Source organism: Dermochelys coriacea, chromosome 9 (assembly GCF_009764565.3).
Source record: "Dermochelys coriacea isolate rDerCor1 chromosome 9, rDerCor1.pri.v4, whole genome shotgun sequence".
NCBI classification, from domain to species: Eukaryota; Metazoa; Chordata; order Testudines; family Dermochelyidae; genus Dermochelys; species Dermochelys coriacea.
Window position 1 is genome coordinate 41,475,523 of NC_050076.1, and position 21,576 is coordinate 41,497,098.

At 43.3% G+C, this 21,576-nt stretch overlaps 1 protein-coding gene across 1 annotated transcript in view; it reads right to left on the reverse strand.

Moving 5' to 3' along the window:
• Positions 1 to 21,576, reverse strand: part of CLSTN2 (calsyntenin 2) — a 690,495-nt gene that overhangs the window by 226,761 nt on the left and 442,158 nt on the right.

Consider the following 21,576-nt stretch of genomic DNA (forward strand, 5'->3'; position numbering starts at 1 on the left):
GTCTTCCCATGCAATTAAATGCTTATAACAGGCAAATATTTATTTCCTCCAAAAGCATCCATAAGTGTATTATAGGAGAAAGACCCACACAGATGTCAAACTCGGTTGTATATGTAATAGCACTATTACATCCGCAAGTATCAATAGCTATAGATCACATCTAGGACCTGATCCAGCAGTCAATGGAATTATTTATTTAGAACTAGGGCTCTGTAGGGAGGCCAGGTGGCCTCCTTCTGAGCAGGCAAGCGTGGGACCACTACACTCTCCTTGGTGGGCGGAGCCTCACCTGCCTTGCCCCCCTCACCGGAAGTGCCAGGGCGGGACCAGAAGCATAAGAGGCAGGCCCTGCAGCCCATTTGGGGTGGAATCTCTGGAGGAGGAGGACGCTCCTGCTGTACTGCCGTGCTGAGGAGGAGAACCTACACCCGGCTGTCCCATAGCCACAGAAGTAGGAGACCTGGACGAGGAGTGGCCCGAACTACTGACTGCAGTGTACTCCAAGGAGCCTGAGGTGCCTTGGAAGTGAGAGGTACCGAACTCAGAGGAGTGGAAATGGCCCGGGGCAGCCACGGAACAGCCAGCTGCGGAGTCAGGTGTGGCTCAGTCGGTGTGTTGCAGCTGGATCCCCACCAACGCAGGGGCAGCCAATCCTGCCTCTGCCAAGGCCCTGGGCTGTGACGTGGTGGAGTGGGGTGGGCCTGCATCCCCCTGACACACTACCCCAGGGTGACCGACTCCCTACACTGTGCAAGGAAACTCCTGCTCTGAAGAAGTAGCCTCCCTTACCAGCTCCCTTACAAACTGTTGCTTCGCTAGCCGCCTGAGCTCCACCCAGACTAAAACCACCCTTAAGACTGTTGAATTGCTGGCAGTTTGAGCCTCCCCAGGCCCAGGTCAAAGTGCTGTTGGACAGGTATTTATTTGCATAGCTGAAGTGTGCTTTATGATGTGACTCTTTTAAGCAGTACTTCAGTGGTTCTGCCCTTTGCCAAAACAAAAGTAAATGAACTCTACAAGTGCTTTTACGAGTTATATTGATGTGATTCAATTACTATCCTGCATAGTGTTTAAATATTATTATTTAGTAACAGATTACAAAATACTAAAGGACTAAACCATGGCTTCAGGACACAGCATGAAGTGGGAGTAAGGCTAAGGAGGGGATGACCTCCCCCAAAGCAATTCCTAGAAGCATAGTGCTTACACAGGCACATTTATCTTATTTTAGGTATTGATAAAGTGCCCATTGCTTTTACAAAATTCAGAAGTCCCAGGCTCTGTCCCTCAGGGAGAGAACAGAGATGGAACTGGTCAGATTCCTTTTACAGCATATTCCCTCCCCATCAGTTCTCCCGGCCCTGCAACAGTCCAGCTCCAACACACACTCAGTGGTCCTGTCCCTACAGGTTTTTGGCATTGCTGCCAGTGCGCAAGTCTGTCATACATTACATGCCAGAAATGTGCTGAGCACAACTGAACGTGGGGACTCTTTGTCTGGATAATAGGAAAAAGAGGACTGGCTCCTTTAAGGGTCCCTTCAGCATTTGGATTAAGAGGCAGGGAAAAGAGGGATGGGATTTACCCAAGCGGAGTGAAGCGGGGGAACACAAAGTGACTTGACCAGGTAGGGGCACTGACTTACACAGGCCTTGCTGGAACCCCAGCAAGGAGTATGAGCCAAAATAGGCCTTGTCAGAAGAGTAACATCTAGGTATCAGCTAACCAAGAACACACATTCCTGACTGGAGAGGATGGTACAAGAACACACCGACTCTTCGTAAAGATAAGGATGGGATGACGGGTTAAGAGATGAGGATGTTTTGTTCGAACTATGAGGTATAAGGGTGGTAACTAACAATATCTGAAGTGTAACACGTAACTTACTGATATCAATGTATAAAAGGAGAAGTCATAGGAAGGGTAACTTTGTAGCGGCCCAGGGGACAGAACTATGTTGATTGAGCTGCTACCTTGTCGTAGGCATACATGTGTCATGTACCTGTAATTGTTGAGCCCAGCCTCTAGGATCTTGCCTTGTTGACAAACCTGGCCAAGTCCCTTCACCACCAAACTGAGACTATGATCTTTCTTTCTGATATTATTTTGCGTGTGCATAGTTGTCTAGCCAAGCGACGATGGCAGTTCTTCTAGGCCACTGCTGAACCTAGTCAGCAGGCATTCATTGACAATGTGTGTTGTTGTCTGTGTTGCGCTACAACTGCATAAAAGGCTGTCGCAAAGGTCCCAGCGATACTGCTTGGCTGCACAGAGACCATGCCCGGTCCGGAACCTGTTCAGCAGGGACCATTGGCTATGGGGCAGGTCAAAAGCAGGTGGGCAAATTGTGGGGTCAGCAACAAGGGACTGGTTGGAGATTTCAGAGTAGCAGCCGTGTTAGTCTGTATTCGCAAAAAGAAAAGGAGTACTTGTGGCACCTTAGAGACTAACAAATTTATTAGAGCATAAGCTTTCGTGAGCTACAGCTCACTTCATCGGATGCATTTGGTGGAAAAAACAGAGGAGAGATTTATATACACACACACAGAGAACATGAAACAATGGGTTTATCATACACACTGTAAGGAGAGTGATCATTTAAGATAAGCCATCACCAACAGCAGGGGGGGGAAGGAGGAAAACCTTTCATGGTGACAAGCAGGTAGGCTAATTCCAGCAGTTAACAAGAATATCAGAGGGACAGTGGGGGGTGGGGTGGGAGGGAGAAATACCATGGGGAAATAGTTTTACTTTGTGTAATGACTCATCCATTCCCAGTCTCTATTCAAGCCTAAGTTAATTAAAAACCAGTTGGAGAACACTTCAATCTCTCTGGTCACTCGATCACAGACCTAAGAGTGGCTATACTTCAACAAAAAAGCTTCAAAAACAGACTCCAACGAGAGACTGCTGAATTGGAATTAATTTTCAAACTGGATACAATTAACTTAGGCTTGAATAGAGACTGGGAATGGATGAGTCATTACACAAAGTAAAACTATTTCCCCATGGTATTTCTCCCTCCCACCCCACCCCCCACTGTCCCTCTGATATTCTTGTTAACTGCTGGAATTAGCCTACCTGCTTGTCACCATGAAAGGTTTTCCTCCTTCCCCCCCCTGCTGTTGGTGATGGCTTATCTTAAGTGATCACTCTCCTTACAGTGTGTATGATAAACCCATTGTTTCATGTTCTCTGTGTGTGTGTATATAAATCTCTCCTCTGTTTTTTCCACCAAATGCATCCGATGAAGTGAGCTGTAGCTCACGAAAGCTTATGCTCTAATAAATTTGTTAGTCTCTAAGGTGCCACAAGTACTCCTTTTCTTTTTGGTTGGAGATTATAACAGATATCCATTTGTCTCGCCAGAGGGTTTCAGCCCTAACATCCTGGTGTGGCGGATGAGACCATAATGGGCGATGTGAGAGCAAACGTGCAGCTAGTGGTTTAAAAAGGTCATTGTGCAGCGGCAGGCTTGAGCTGGCATGTACTTTCTCCAGTAACTTGCCAGTGACAACCTCTTGTCTGATATGAGGAGGACCAATATTGCTCAGAAGTGGAAGCCATGGGAGTGGAGTCGGATGCAGGGTGCCAGAGATGATGTGAATAGTGGCAGGTAACTGCATATCCACCAGTTTGGTGTGACCATCCACACCAAACTGGTGTGCAGTACTCTGTCACCAAATATGAGGTGGCAAGAGCTGACATCTGCAAAGTTGGAGCCTGAGCACCCCATTATGAACCTGCCAGCTGCAGGCTATGACAACATATTTCCAGAATTCCTGAAAAACCTTGGCCCCATGTGCACCTTTGGCTTGTGAAATTCTTCACCAGGGTCATCAGTGAAGGTAGGCTACCGAAGATATTGCCCACTGGAAGTCATTGGCCTCCTAAATCCTGGGAAGGACCCACGCCAAGCATCACGCTATCGTCCCATATCATTATTGTCAGTGTGCTTCAAGGCACTGGAGCGCTTGGTCCTACAGCGCATATTACCCGACATGGAGAGAATTTTGAGCTCTGACCAAGCTGGTTTTCACCGAGGCCACAGCACATGCGACCAAGTACTCACGCTGACCACATTTGTTGAAAATGGCTTCCAGAGAAACTTGAAAACAGGTGCTGTTTTCATTGATCTAACAGTGGCGTACAATACGGTATGGCACACTGGCCTGCTAGTGAAGATATCACAGGTCCTGCTACCTTGCGTCACAGGCATCGTTGAACTGTTCCTCCAAAATAGGCAGTTCAGAATCCATATGGGGGAGAAGATGAGCGCTTGGAGATGACAGAGCAATGGGTTACCCCCAGGGCTCTGTGCTTTCTTCAGCCATGTTCAATCTTTACATCAATGACCTGCCAACAATGGAGTCACGAAAGTTCATTTATGCAGATGACATCTGTTGCAGTACCCAGGCCCAGACGTTTCACAAGCTTGATACCACCTTAAACCTGGACATGAAAAAGTTAGCTGACTACTGTAAGACTTGGCCCCTCCAGCCAAGCATCATAAAAACAGTCTCCAGTTTGTTCCATCTTCATCACGCCAGCGCAACCCAAGAACTGAATGTTTATCTGAATGGTCAGAAGATGAAGCATGAAGTAGAACCGATCTATCTAGGTGTGATATCAGACTGCATACTGAGTTACCATGCCCACCTGAAGAAGACATCAGCTAAAGTTAAGACGTGCAATAATCATTTCTTTCTTTCTGATTAACATCAAGGTCTGTTGAATCAACAAGCTGCACTCTGCCGGTGCAGCTAACACTGGACTTCCAGAAACAGCAGCACTAACCACTGACTATGTGCGCTACTGGAAGGGAAGGGTATTGATACCCCATGCATTCTCGAACTCTCTCTCTCAGTCACCCATCAGCACCACACACCTTCCCACCCATGGTATAAGGTAGAATCAGGTTTTATGATCCACTGTGGGCTTCTGTTGTCACCATTTTTTCTTTTGCAGTCAGGAAAGGATTTTTCCTTTACCACCAGGTTGGCCGATAGCAGGTGCGTTTTTCCATCCTCCCCACAACAGGTCAGGGAGCTGGTAAAAGTAGGCAAGAAGGTTAGGTCAAGATGTCGCTGTGAGAGAGAGGCTCATCAGTTGTTCACAACTCATTAGGCTGACATATACACTACACCTCACACATGGTTGTCATGATATAGACCTGAAGATGGCATGTATTACATCACTGGAAAACTAATAAGTCCTTGATCATTAATGTTCTTGAGTGATGTGTACAGGTGGTATATACAAAGAGTTATGGATATGGGCTAGAATGCTGTTCTTAAAATTTGTTTGGCAAGCAATGCATAAGCACAGCCTGCCCTAGAGTAATGAATATGTATTTGTCTGCCTGATGACCAGGTTGGGTATACGAAGACAATGAAGGTCCATTTACAAATAAGAAAAACCAAGCTATCAAGCTAACAAACAGGGGAGAAGTCAGCATAGTGTCTACACCCCAGCAGGAGGGAGAAACTATCTGGGTTATAAAGACAGGGGTTTGAACCTCAAATGATAAGCAACTGAATCAGCTGCTTGTAGACATTATTACTGTATAATAAAAGGTTTCAGAGTAGAAGCTGTATTAGTCTGTATCCGCAAAAAGAACAGGAATATTTGTGGCACCTTAGAGACTAACAAATTTATTAGAGCATAAACTTTCGTGGGCTACAGTCCACTTCATTGGATGCATAGAATGGAACATATAATAAGATATACATATGTTTACACATATATACATATACACACACACATACAGATAAGTTGGAAGTTACCATACAAACTGTGAGAGGCTAATTAGTTAAGATGAGCCATTATCAGCAGGAGAAAAAAAACTTTTGTAGTGATAATCAAGATGGCCCATTTAGACAGTTGACAACAGTTTGTATGGTAACTTCCAACTTATCTGTATGTGTATGTTAATATATATATTATATATTACTATATGTTCCATTCTATGCATCCGATGAAGTGGGCTGTAGCCCATGAAAGCTGCAGGGGGATGGGAAGTCCACAGGAAGGGAACAGTACGTGGTCACCCTGACTGACTCTGGGGACAAAACAGTAAATTGGGGAGGTAAGGAAAAAGAAACAAAACCATTTTGGAAACCATCACTGGAGAAATACACGGGATCAGAGCTCTTGGAAGCTGAGAAAGATGATCCTTCAACCAAGGCAGCTGAAGTCTCTAGGAACAGAAGTTTGGTGAGAAAAATGAACTAAGATTGTAAGTTGCTGAAGGTAGGTCTTAGCAATTAGGAAGTGTATTTTTACTTTGTTTATTTGTAACCCCTTCTAAATGTATTCCATTTACTTGGTATCACTTAACTCATGTCTTTTTGTTAATAAACATGATCTATTTTTACAATAAACCAACCCAGTGCTTGAAGGGAAGGCTGTATTTACCCCAGTTAAATTAATAAGCTGTATTGTGCTTTTCTCTCTTTAAAAGGAACAAACAAACCAAATTAATTCTCTGAATGGCCTAGGAGATGGCTGGACATTTGAGGGCAGTCAGTTCTGGGAAAATTTGGGACTGGGTGTGTGTTAGGGTAACTCTGGCAGTAGTAACTAAGATTGGTGGAGACCAGAGTGTGGCTGCGATATAACAAGCAGACTGCTGGGATCAGATTTGCTAACCCAGGGCTGCTTATCATAGACACTCAGTGCATGCTTGCAAGCTGGGTGGGAGCTTCCAAACAGAAAACTACAGCAGCAGAGTATTTTAAGGTACTCAGGGTTACAGGGCACCTGGACTGCACCCCAAAATGTGACAGTTGAAATTTAGTAAGTAACAGGTGTCTCAAAATATGGTCCAGATACGCAGTAGGGAAAGGATATGGATTCCTGATAAACAGGAGTTAGAAGTGGATTTAGGGGGAGGCATCCACCCAGCGAAGAAGGGCAGTTGAGGCTCCCTACACCTGGTACAGCAGGAAAACAACCTCCCTTCTTTCCCAGTCACCCTGAGCCTTGATACAAGGAGGGAGGGGGCAGAGGGGAGGTCCGAGCAGATTGGGAAGGTCCCATGGCTTCCCACCCACATTGGAGGAAACTATTGAGGAAGAATAATGACCTGTACTGTGTGATTTATTGCAAAGTAGTCCCAGAGCTGATAAATGAATAAAGTTGAAGCCTAATTAAACCACATCCTTTGCATCTTATCTTTCTTCCTGCATGAAAATGAAAGGAAAGAGAAAATCTTTGGATCTTGCACAGGGTTGGGGAATGATTCCTTGCCCCTTCTACTCCCTCCTTGTTCACCAGGGAAGGACTAAGCAGTCTAGACTGTAATGTAAGATGGACTGGTAAAGCTAGAGCAAATTAATGGAGCTTGCAGTCTTGTTGGTTAGTACTGAAGAATGAGAAATAACATTACAAATAATAAAAAAATCAGTTTGCTGTGGAAAAGGAATGATTCATGGTGCTCTGATTTTACGAAAGTATAATATTTAACAGTTCTTAATCCTTCCCATACATTATGTACTAGTTACAATGGTATTTAATATTTCAAAAGAAGGATTTGAACTTAAAAATGTAACATTTTTTATCTTGAGGACTTGGCATTTCTGTGCCATTTGAGAAGAGAGATTTTTTTTTCTTAAACTAGGCCACTGGCATGACAGTTCTGCAAAGTGAGACAAGTCCAACTGTTTCTTACAAGTGCTGTTTGCCATGCTTCCTCTCTCATGAAAGAGTCCTTTGCTTTGTTGTGACAGTTTTACAAATTGGAATTTCCTGCTTACATGCATTCTCATTGGTGATTACTGGCTTAAGAACCAACACTGTTTATTTGCAAGGTACACATGCTTGGTAATGTTACAATTTTTTTCTGTATACAAAAAAAAAAAAAAAAAAAAAGCAACCATATACTTAGGATGAGATTTTCAAAGCAATTGGGGGGATGCAGACACCTATATTCCATTAGTTGCAATGGAAGTGATATATGTCTCTGAATCTCCTACACCATTTTCAAAATCTTTACCTTAAGTCTAAGGGTTTGATCATATTAGGTGCTGAGCATGCTGACCCAGATCCAGCAAAGCACTGAAGCACATGCTTAGCTCCAAAAAGATTTAGAAAGCTACTTAATTAAATCAGTGCCATTTCTTTGCACAGGTCACCCCTCATGTTATTAGGCTCCAATATCCTTTAAGAAAAAGAGTGGAATATTTGATGGGTTTTTTGGCCTTGGTGCAAGGTCTACCCTATCAGATGCAAACTTATATACCATGTAGGATGTACTTGGATTTAAAAACAGATTTAAAATGAAATCCTTTAAGCAATCAAAAACCAAGACGTTACCTTTACAGGCTTATATACTGAATGCCAGAGGTTCTGAATTATGCACAATCTTTTAATTCCTGTCAAGAAGTTATGAGCCCCATGAGTTGCATGCCAGTGGAGTTTGTCATAGCCATTAGCCCCATAGTCTATAGGGCCTGACTACATGGGTGTTTAATCTGCAGTGAGTTAATGTGTTAACACATAGTATGCATGTTTCAAAGTAGCAGCCGTGTTAGTCTGTATTCGCAAAAAGAAAAGGAGTACTTGTGGCACCTTAGAGACTAACAAATTTATTTGAGCATAAGCTTTCGTGAGCTACAGCTCACTTCATCACTTTCTTTTTGCATAGTGCCACACTAATAGCATACACATAGAACAGGTGTGCCTCTTTCAGTTCACAGAAAATTATGGAATTGAAAATTTAAGTGATGCCTGACGTGCTCATGGCTTCTCAAAAGTGGCCAAAGGAAAGCATTCATTGTCCCCTACAACTCCTTCTCAGAATTCGCAGGTCAAGATTAATATAGAATGTGAGGAAGGCTTTCACATGCTTTCAAAACCCTTTCCTGAGCTATCACCTGTAGATCTGGTGGAGGGAAGGGAACATTTTGAATAGTTTATTAATTGAAAAACCACAGTTTGTGGAATGACCAAAATTATTTGTGAATTCAGGTAAAGTTTGACAAATAGTTTCAGTGGGGGAAAAAAGGGGGTGGGGGAATTGGAAGAAGTCAAAACTTTGTTTCAACATGTTCTAAAGGAGAGATTTTGACTGCTCATTTTGAAATGATTTTTCATGTAGAAGATAAACTAGATTTTTTTTAAAGGATTAAAAAACAAACTGGAAAAAAAATCAGTTCAGTTCAAATGACCCAAATGGATTCATTTTTGTTTTGGTGAGAAAACCTCCAAAAATTTCAGTTTTAATTTGACCTAAAACTAATTCTTTTTCAATTCTTTGGTTGGGCCACCATTCTGAAAAATACCTGCTCAGCTCTAGCCACCAGCAAAGGAAGTCTCAGAGGTGCAGATTCACCAGAGATGTTCTCTCATGAGAATTTAACTGAGCACAAAATACTAAAGAACTATTTTTTGTGTGGCAGTGAGATGCTGCTTTGGACCTACAGGTGGGAAAGAGGTGGAAATGTGGACAGCGTTAAGGATGGTGATCAATTGCTAATTTTCTAAGTTTCTACTCTATAGTGCACAGTGTTGTAGTTTATAAATACACACGCAAAGACACCGCAACAGCATATTAGCCATTAAAAGATATATTTTCAACCTTAACTTTCTTAATGATTTATATCTGGGAACATTTGATACACTTGGTATTTACCCCAGCCGAACAAAATTTTTATTAGTGCAGACACCCACACCATGATGAGGCTTATGAAAAGAGTAATGATATTTTACTCACCTGAGTGTATGTGTGTATATATATATATATATATATATATATATAGACAAAGCTCTGTCCTTGCCTCCATGGGTCCCACGTTTCCTTGCGGATTTTGCTAGCCTTAGAGACTCACTGTGACCCTCCACATAACCCTTCTTTCTCTAGAGACAAGGGTCACAGTCTACTGAGCCATTTTCATCATAAGCCAGCGAGGGAGGTGAGGAGAAGTTATCCTTCCTTGCACAGTCTCTGTTGTCTCCCAGTCTCAGTGATTAAACAGGGGGTAAAGGTGGGGAGGAAGCCCGGGCCCACCCTCTACTCCGGGCTCCAGCCCAGGAACCCTAATAGTATCAGCTATGGTAGCTGACCTTTTAGAAACATGACATGTACAATTCCCTGGGCTACTTCCCGCACAGCAGCCCTCACTTCCTCAAGCTCCACTTCACCCTTACCTCAGGGCCTCCTTCCTTGTGCCTGATAGGGTGTGTACTACTCAGCCTCTCCAACAGCACAACTTCTTCCCACACCTCCTGACATGCACACCCACCTGACTGACTGGGAGGCTTTTAACTAGTTTCAGCCAGCCCGAGTGGCTACAGGTATCCCAATCAACATAGCATTCTCCCTGCCTTCTGGAAAGTTCTTAATTGGCCCCAGGTGTCTTAATTGACCTGGAGCAGCTTGCATTTCACTTAACCTGGTACCAGGGATTTGTTTAGCCTGGGGCTAATATATCTATCTCCCACTACTTTTCTATACCTCGTGTCCCGCCCCGATACAAAATGGCGGGACCTCCTGCCACCTTTGGAGGGTGAGGAGCCCCGGTGGGCCAGCCTATATTCCACCTTAGTCCCAAGGCCCGCCGGGGATGTCAGTTGGCGGCTCCTTCACGGAGCCGTGAGCACGGGCGTGTACTTGGCGCGGTTCATTTCAATCCCAGACACCTGCCCCTTTTGCGGCATGAGGGATACCCTGGCACGTCTACCTGGAGTGTGCCAGGCTGCAGCCCCTATTCCGGCTCCTCACCAATATTTTATTACGTTTTTGGTTGCACTTCTCCCCTCACCTTCTCATTTATGCACTCCCTATCCGTGGCCCCACAAAGTCACGGGATCTCCTGGTCAACCTTCTCCTGGCCCTAGCTAAAATGGCCATCTACAAAACCAGAGTGAGGAGGTTGGCCGATGGAGTCTCCTGTGACTGTGGGGCCTATTTCCGATCCTCGGTCCGTTCACGTAGCCGGGCAGAGTTCCTCTGGGCGGCGTCCTCTGACTCCCTTGACGCCTTTGAGGAGCAGTGGGCGCTGTCCGGGGTTCTCTGCTCGGTGTCCCCATCCAGTTCCCTTCGTTTGACCCTTTGACCGCACTCCTGTCCCTGTTATTTTATTAGTTGTCCCCCGGAATTTTTTGAGCATCTAGGTCCTGTGGATCTCCTTTTTAGGCTGGGGGGGATCCTTTAGCGGTGGACGGGCTTCGCCCGCCCACTTCCCTGATCCCAATAAGACTACTTTTCTATAGTCATCTGGCCTTGCCCCATCACAATATATAATAAATAAGCAAGCAAGCAAGCAAATTCATCAGGTAGCATTTTACCAACCTTGTTTTACTCTATGAGGGAGCACCTGGTAGTAGTTTCTATAATATTCTTTAAGCAAAAGAACCTACTGGGTTAGTAAGCTTATAGCCTTGCTAAAGAAAAGAAGTGGGAGGTAATGTCTTTTACTGGACCAACTTCTGTTGGTGAAAGAGACAAGCTTTCAAGCTTACACAGATCCAGGGGTAGTCAATAGGCAGACTGCAGGACAAATCTGGACTGCAAGACACTTTTGAATGGATCATGAAATCTTTTTATTTACTTATAGTTACATTGCCTGTGTAGTAGGAAGAGAGTCTGAGACATAAGCCCTTGTATCAGAGGCCCGGTATGAGGCAGAATCTGGCAAGAACCGGGCTGATATTGGAAAAATACACATTCCTAAGAAGTGCTAAGCACAGAGTACTCATGCAAACACTTCCTAATATCAAGTGGTACCAGAACATCCCAATATCAAAGATGGTACAAAAACATTCCCCAAGTATAACATGAACATACTGACCCCTCCTAAAAGATAAGGTCAGGATAACACTACGCAATAAAGATGTTTTAATCGAACCAACATGTACAAGGTGATGGGTGATAACTAACCATATCAGGGGGCAGTAACTATGTCAGAGGCAGTACATAACTTGTTTGTATCAGGGAATAAAGGCATATCTCAGAGGGAGAATCTTTGTCCAGCTGAAGGGGGAATGAAAGTCCCCCCATTCACTGAGTTGCATCCATTGTCACGAGCATGCATGTCTTAGTATCCTTGAAGAGTCTGCCAGGTGCTATTACTGTGCTTTGTCAACAATAAACCTGGCTTTGTGCCTTCATACCTTAACAGCTATTGTGGTCATTGGACTGTTCACTGAAGGTCTGCTGTGCCAAGTGTATGCGCAGAGCTGGGGCAGCACACAGGGAGAACACACACACAGCCAAACATCTAACCACAGCCTGTTGCTGCCTTTGACAACCCGGGGCTGATGGTTTGGGATATCAAAGGCAGCAACAGGCAATATAAGTGCAGGACTGACTGCCACAGCCCCGCTGCCATGGGACTGACGGGGCTTTGGGGTACAGTGCCCCACAATGCCCCACGCTGTCAGTGGTGGAAGCGCTCCTGGTGAGGACACGCACCACCAACAGAGGGGGCATAGTGTGGACAAGAAAAACTGTGGTAATTACTGCAGTGGCTGAACATCGAACTAACTTATGTTGACTTAATTTTGTAATGTAGACTTGCCCTTATTATCATCGTATTGCTAGTGTGGTGCAAAAAGTGTTCCTCTGGAGTCTGGACCTTGACTATACCTTGACCAAAAATTTTGCCCTTGACAAAAAAAATTAATTGACTATGCCAGCACAGAACTCTTAGTCAATTTTTTTTTTGTCAAGCTCTTCCTCGGTTCTGGAAAAGGTAACAAGAGGGTCACAGCTAAATACAAGATGGAACAGATTGCTTAGCATAAGTAGTTAACATACATTGTAAAGAGACCATACAAGTGAAGTGACCTATTCCTCTGCAGTCATAGGACAAAAAGAACAGAAAAAGAAAAGGGTGGGGTGGGGTATTATGGTTTATTACAACAATCTGTAACACACTAAATCCAGTGTCTTTATTAAATCCATGTTTTTTAGTATCCAGCAAAGTTATAAATTTAAGCTCCCAGGGTTGTGTTTTAAAGGCGTTGCCCATCTCACCAACAGAAGTTGATCCAAGGAAAGATATTACCTCACCCACCTTGTCTCTCTAATATTCTGGGACCAACATGGCAACAACACTGCATACAATATATAGCATTACTGACATTTGGACTTACTTTTTCCATAAATACTGGTGCAAATTATGTTACTATTGCTCTCATACATGCTAGGTCTACTCAATTGTCCTGCTCTCATGCCTTCTAATACTGTAACTCTATGCCTCTTTTCAATGACTTGACATGTGGGAAATTATCTTCTATATTCAATACAACTTTCTTGCTATGCATGATTTATATAGTTTAAGTATTTTGTTGATCTTTCAGTTATTTGTTTCTAATAGTTCATCTCCAGAAATATGCATAACTGTATGTTTCACTAATGTAATTCTCTAGCCAGGATAATAAAAAAAAAAAGGCAGAGGCACTAAAGGCATGTGCCCAGGACCACAGCTCCTGGAGTCACATGATTATTTTAGAATCTCAGCTTTCATTTAAAATTAAAAAGTGTATCCTTCATGGCTGCAGAGAAAAACTTGAAAATATGGTTGAAGTTTTACTGACCCAGTAACATCTGAGCCTGACTGCCTGAGTCTGCAAACAACCCAAAACAAATGCTTGGGAGTTATGAATTGCCTCAGTCATCACAGTGTAGAACTGCTCTGGGGGTACCACCAATATAACCCCAGCAGAGGATTAGGTGTGTAATGTGCAAAAGGCCAGTCTGCTCATCTAAGATGATATACCCTGGCTCCTGAAGTAACTACTGAGAGGCTCACTGCTGCCACACTGACTGCTCCAGGTGGAAGAGGCCACTGCTGATATTTCTGGAGAACAGGGCATCATACTACTTGGGTTCTCCTTCCAAAGCTGCTCCAAATCAGTGGGAGAAATGAGGACAGTCATGGAAAACCATTTGTCACAGGGCCCCAGACTGCCTTACTGCCTAGAACTGGAAGCACCAATGTGCCACAAACTGTTTCACTGCATTTCCAGCCCTGTTTTGCAGAAGAGTTTCAGATACCCAAAAGTTTGGATTTTGAGCTGCTTGCGGAAAGAATCTCAGTATTCTGAGGTTTGCCCAAAATACGTTTTTGCTACTACAGTGCATATTATAAATAATTAAATTCATCAAATGACACATATAGTCAGCTTTAATTCCACCTTTACAACTTTTATATCATGGTCTAAGCTATCTCAAGGAGCGTTGAGTGGAAATTACACAATCTTACTGTAATTTTACTTACAAGGCTCTCTATATTTTTAATAGCACACTCCACACTTACTATATTGAGTGATGAGGCTGCCAGTACAGCACATGTTGAGGTCACAATGTCACTAGAAGTTTATAACATGATTTGTATATAGGTTATTTTAATGTATCTATTTTTGCCCTCAGACCAAAAGGAAGCTGTGTTTTCTCTATACAGAGAAGTCTCACTCCAAAGGCTGTAATGTAAGGTTTCTGCACCTTAATTGCTTGTTTTCATTAGAAACGTATCCTTGTCAAATGTCACCATACTTGGAAGCCATGTGATTTTGGACACTATTGATTAGTATGTAATATAATGGTATTTAAACCATTTTAACAAAAAATGGAGAAAGTTCCATTATTGGTCATAAAAATGTCCTTTATGAAACACAACGTTTTACATTCTGATTGATTTTCTTTTCTTTTTGTATTAAACCCAGTAATGGGGAAGACCAGGAGAAGAGGAGGAGTACTTTAGCAATAATACTGTCCTGGTCATTGTTCCATTAAAAATACACCACTAGCTAGGGAAAGGAACACACTGTATTGTATTGCTCTTTTCCAATGCAGTGAATGTAGAAGAGTATTTTCATAGAATCATAGAATCATAGAATATCAGGGTTGGAAGGGACCCCAGAAGGTCATCTAGTCCAACCCCCTGCTCAAAGCAGGACCAAGTCCCAGTTAAATCATCCTAGCCAGGGCTTTGTCAAGCCTGACCTTAAAAACCTCTAAGGAAGGAGATTCTACCACCTCCCTAGGTAACGCATTCCAGTGTTTCACCACCCTCTTAGTGAAAAAGTTTTTCCTAATATCCAATCTAAACCTCCCCCATTGCAACTTGAGACCATTACTCCTCGTTCTGTCATCTGCTACCATTGAGAACAGTCTAGAGCCATCCTCTTTGAAACCCCCTTTCAGGTAGTTGAAAGCAGCTATCAAATCCCCCCTCATTCTTCTCTTCTGCAGACTAAACAATCCCAGCTCCCTCAGCCTCTCCTCGTAAGTCATGTGCTCTAGACCCCTAATCATTTTTGTTGCCCTTCGCTGTACTCTTTCCAATTTATCCACATCCTTCTTGTAGTGTGGGGCCCAAAACTGGACACAGTACTCCAGATGAGGCCTCACCAGTGTCGAATAGAGGGGAACGATCACGTCCCTCGATCTGCTCGCTATGCCCCTACTTATACATCCCAAAATGCCATTGGCCTTCTTGGCAACAAGGACACACTGCTGACTCATATCCAGCTTCTCGTCCACTGTCACCCCTAGGTCCTTTTCCGCAGAACTGCTGCCGAGCCATTCGGTCCCTAGTCTGTAGCGGTGCATTGGATTCTTCCATCCTAAGTGCAGGACCCTGCACTTATCCTTATTGAACCTCATCAGATTTCTTTTGGCCCAATCTTCCAATTTGTCTAGGTCCTTCTGTATCCTATCCCTCCCCTCCAGCGTATCTACCACTCCTCCCAGTTTAGTATCATCCGCAAATTTGCTGAGAGTGCAATCCACACCATCCTCCAGATCATTTATGAAGATATTGAACAAAACTGGCCCCAGGACCGACCCCTGGGGCACTCCACTTGACACCGGCTGCCAACTAGACATGGAGCCATTGATCACTACCCGTTGAGCCCGACAATCTAGCCAGCTTTCTACCCACCTTATAGTGCATTCATCCAGCCCATACTTCCTTAACTTGCTGACAAGAATTTTAACAGCATTAATGCTTGTTTCATATACTTTGAGCTGGTTAAAAAAAACCCTCTAGTGGAAAATGTATACCAGTTTCTCAGAAAATTTTGAGATTTCTTGATCTGTTCTACACATTCTGGCAAAAAAAAAAAAAAAAAAAGGCCTTAATATATTCAGATAACTTTGGTTTCTACTATTAAGTTCAGAAATACAATTTGCATTGAATACCAGAGCAGAAAGGGTTTTATCCTCTTAGGTGCTGTGCACCTTCACCTTCCATATGGGAAATTGAGGGTGGATAGTACTTGGCAAGATCAAGCCCTAATGTCCTAAGTATCAGTCATGCTATTCTGAACATCGGAGAAGTACCTTGAATAGAACGTGCGTCCTGGAAAACAAAATAAAAGACAAAAACCAATATATAAACACAGTTACTTCAAAACAAAGGGCCATGGCTGTATTTCAAATACTTCATCATCACTGTTTCCCACCTCTGACCTGGAAGTTTGTAATTTGAAGCCACTCACCAGGATATGGGTTCATACCCAGTACCATCACCACATTTTAATACCAACAAGCGCTTCTACACTATATAAAGTAGCATCTAGGTGTGAAGCCACACCTTCATCTAGGTGTGAAGCCAAATTCCTTCCTGACTATCCATCGGACATGGGCAGGAAGAAGTTAACCAGCTGTCTAATATTTTTATAAAGTGGAGAGGATTAGGCTGGTGCCCTTGTCAAAATTCCCTTCTCTCAATAGAAACTAGTTTCAAATATCCAAGGATGTGCATAAGGCATATTCATATTGTTGAACTGCTCCATTTTCTTAAGACTGACACTGCAGTACACACTATGTAACCCATTACTGTCAGTTGTGTCAGGAAACCTTGAAGGGTGCAAGGATCTGTATAAAAACCAAGTTCTATGCAATTCAGTATGGTCCATCATAAATTACTCAGTGCTCTCTCAGTCCAACTCTAATTCTCTCACTGTTCTGCTTCGCTTACAGCTATATAAAACCCCAAGCTATATAGGGCAATCCTGTTTCTAGAAACAGACCCTCTATTTATTCCATCCCCTCTGGCAGAGGGTCCTGAACTACTTCTATTTCCAACCAAGTTACAGAACAGTAACAGCTCAGCTGACCCCCTTTTTACTCTGTAATCTCAAAATAAACAAAACTGTCATTTCAAGAAGGATCTTCTATTTAAAGCCATTACTTATTTTCATTACAACCTACTTTTTGTAATTTTATTTAATTTATTTATTAAAAAAATAAAGGGAACTGACTAGGAATATCCCTGCAAAATAACTCTGGTACCGCTACTAATTCATGACATTTCTTAAAATCAGACTAGTGCAAAGGAAAGATAGTTTCAGCTGAATGGCAGATGATTTAGCCACTAATCCTAAAATATGTTAATTACAATGAGACAGTTTGTTACCAATGGTTTACAGTTCTTATAAACAAGCAGAGTAGTAGGTTACACATCATAGATTTTCCCTCCAGGCATGCTATACCTTTCATGGAATGGAAACAGGGAACCTCCCCCCCAAATATTTCAGAAAACACACAGAAAAGAAATGTATGCACAATCAATATCAAGATTCTTTTCTGCACTTCTGTGCCAGTAAAATCCATGGGGAAAAAAATCTAATTCAGAGATTATTAAAACACATGGACAGTGACACAATTTGCCCTACTTTGTTTTGTCTAGCCCCCAAAAGCAACTGAAATACAGAGTACAGAGGGAAACTAAAAAAAAAATAGATAAAATAATTTAAGCTGCATTCTTTACTTAAGGAAAACTGACAGTGATCTCAATCAGGCCCTGATTCAGCAAAGCACATAAGCATGATTTTAAAGTATGTGCTTACATGCTTTGCTGAACCAGGGCCTCAGCTTTTGCACTGGATGGATATTCATAAATATAGGGGAAAATAAGAGAGAGATGGACAGAAGGGGTGAATATACTCACTGGTGTGATCCTTGCACTAGAGGAGAGACAGTGATTCCAACTATCACAATATTTTTGTGGGTCCTATAATTTTGCAGCATTAATTATTATTATTGCATCTCATATATTCATGAGAAGCTCCTGACCTGACAGCTCAGGTTTTCTGCCTGAATTAGTCCTGATACAGCAGTTCTGGCTTTGGCCATTAGATGCTGCTGCTGACAGTCTGAGCTTCTGGCATTGGACTGCAATTCTGGCTGCCAGCTCCTGCAGTCTGCTCCTCGCTTCCAGACTGCAGGTGCTGAGTCTGGAGGCAGTACATCATGTGGAGCACCTGTAGAGGTACTATCACTGGCTCAGGCTGAAGCCCCTTTGTTGTGTTCAATAACTCTCTCTATAGGCTTGTATGCCTCCTTCTGTGGGGCCAAGAGGGTAATCCAGTCCCACCCTCGACTCTGGGTTCCAGCCCAGGGCCCTGTACCAAACAGCTAGGTTTGCTCCTTTACTGTGGTTTTCCCAGGCCACTTCCTCCCTCTCTTCTCAAGTTCCCCTCTTAGTCTCCCGGTCTCTTTCCTGGTTAGTCAGGATCTCTCCCAGGCCTCCTACCCCAGAGAGCTTTCTGTACTCTATCCCTGCTTAGAGCTCCCTCACAGGTTCCACCTGGCACTCTCTCTCTAGCCAGGCTTTATCATCACTTAAACCTGGCTCATTACTGCAGTGTTATGGGGAGTTGCCTGATTCTCCTCAGATGAGGCTCATTCTGTAATCAGGTTGGCTGAGGCCCAGGCCCTGCAGCCAACAGGCCAAGCCACTATGTTACAACATGTCTGGTGGGGAGGAAGTTGGGCAGGAATTTTGTGCAGTGAAGGAGGAGAAATGGCAAGGGACTGAGCCCATCAAAAAGGGGGGTAAGCAGAAGGCAAGGCCCAGGGTAGAGAATGGGGCAGGGGCAACATCCTGATGGGGAGGAAGTTGGTCGAAGACATCATCTGGAGGGAATGAGTAGGGCAGGCAGCAGTGTCCAGTAGAAAGAGCACCTGAAAGTCCGCAGGACAGAAACAGGAGGCTTTGTGGGAGGCTGTTCATTAGAATCATAGAAGATTAGGGTTAGAAGAGACCTCGGAGGTCATCTAGTCCAACCCCCTGCTCAAAGCAGGACCAACCCCAACTATATCATCCGAGCCAGGGCTTTGTCAATCTGGGCCTTAAAAACCTCTAAGGATGGAGATTCCACCACTTTCCTAAGTAACCCATTCCAGTGCTTCACCACCCTCCTAGTAAAATAGTTTTTCCTAGTATCCAACCTAGACCTCCCCCACTGCAACTTGAGACCATTATTCCTCGTTCTGTCATCTGCCACCACTGAGAACAGCCTAGCTCCATCCTCTCTGGAAACTCCCCTCAGGTAGTTGAAGGCTGCTATCAAATCCCCCCTCACTCTTCTCTTCTGCAGACTAAATAAACCCACTTCCCTCAGCCTCTCCTCATAAGTCTTGTGCCCCAGCCCCCTAATAATTTTTGTTGCCCTCTGCTGGATTCTCTCCAATTTGTCCACATCCTTTCTGTAGTGGGGGGCCCAAAACTGCACACAATACTCCAGATATGGCCTCACCAGTGCCAAATAGTCGGGAATAATCAGTTCCCTCGATCTGCTGCAATGCTCCTATTAATGCAGCCCAATATGCTGTTAGCCTTCTTGACAATAAGAGCACACTGTTGACTCATATCCAGCTTCTCATCCACTGTAATCCCAGGTCCTTTTCTGCAGAATTGCCACTTAGCCAGTTGGTCCCCAGCCTGTAGCAGTGCATGGGATTCTTCTGTCCTAAGTGTAGGACTCTGCACTTGTCCTTGTTGAACCTCATCAGATTTCTTTTAGCCCAATCCTCCAATTTGTCTAGGTCACTCTGGACCCTATCTCTACCCTCCAGTGTATCTACCTCTCCCCCCAGCATAGTTTCATCCACGAACTTGCTGAGGGTGCAATCCATCATCCAGCTCATTAATGAAGATGTTGAACAAAACAAGCCCCAGGACAGACCTCTGAGGCACTCCGCTTGATACTGGCTGCCAACTAGACATCAAGCCGTTGATCACTACCCATTGAGCCTGATGATCTAGCCAGCTTTCTATCCACCTTATAGTCCATTCAACCAATCAGAATGTGAAAAGGTGTTGGGGAAGGATCCTTCTGATCAGTCAGAAGTTAAAGTGTACACATGTGTTTCAAACATTACAGGTGGAGTTTTCTGAAATGCATGTGTATTTCTCCCTGAGAGTTCAAAAATCAAATCAGCCCTCCCTTGCAAAAAAAAAAAAAGATTTGAAAAAAATTAAATATGATTTTTAAAGCCAATTTCATAACTGCTCATCTGTCTCATGAAGTTGAACCAGTGGGTTTGACAACACTGGAGGCTGGACTCAAGTGCAGTAGATACAAGAGGATTTTTTATTTGGGAGGCTGGGCACAAATCCCTGGCTTACTGACTGAGAATCACAACTTGTGGTATACACTGCCTGGAATAAGCAATCATGGAACAAATTGAACACTACTATGCATATTCAGATAGCCTTAAATCAGCCCTCCATTCAACATAACAACTAGAAAGAAAACTCTGCAATGAGAGGCAGGAAGAGATTTCCTGCCATTTAACTCCCTCATGCAGGAGGGACAGTTATTCTTCATATTTTTGTATTGCCTGTTTTGGGGATGGGGGTTGTTTTTTTGTTTTATCAGATTTTGGTCCCTATTACATTATAACCAATTGAAATCACTGGGAGTTTGCCTGAGTAAAGAATGCCAGACTTAGTGCTAACATATCTTGTTCCAAATATGCTTGCACCAAAGAAAGTTCATATTGTGCAATAAAAGAAATCATAATGTAGTGCAACTGTAAGAATGAATGCCACATAACACTGGGATGATTCCCTTTATTATAAAAATATTTCTTTTGTTCTGCTGTTAGTGATCAAGTTTAATAGAAACTCAGTCCTAGACTATGCATACAGATTTTTCTTTAACTTGACCTACTCCACCTCAGTGCTTACCAGAGGTATAGGAATATGATTTTTTTGAAGAACGGTTTTTGACTGAGGAATTGATCAATTGATCAACCCTACAGAAAACAAAGAGAACCTGCTTATGATTAACACAACAGGCAGACAGCATTTGCAGGTATAGGAGCCCTTTCAGGCAAAGAGTGCTATACTGCCAAATGAAGCCTACTTTATCTTGAGTACACACATGAAAAGGGGTCTTACATGCTCAAGTAACAAGCAGCTGAAACTAGCAAAGGTTTTAAAAGTTATAAGCAACTGAAAATAGGGAGTTCAAATGGAAACCAATATTATATGTAACTGTGATAGCTTCTGCTGTCCCCACTATGACTTTCCAACACTAACTTGCATGCTAAAATAGAGACAAGGTGGCTGAGCCCAGATCTGAGGAAGAGCTGTGTGTTAGCTCAAAAGCTTGTCTCTCTTACCAGGAGAAGTTGGTTCAATAAAAGATACTACTTCACTGATCTTGTCTTTCTAATATCCTGTGACAAATATGGCTACAACAACAGTGTTAAATAACTTCATTTAAAACTCAAAAATAATTTTGAAAATGACAATACCAGGAACTCAACCTGTGACCTGAAAATCAGTCTGTGTTCATTTCTGTTTCTAACATGATCTCCAGTTCAGCTGG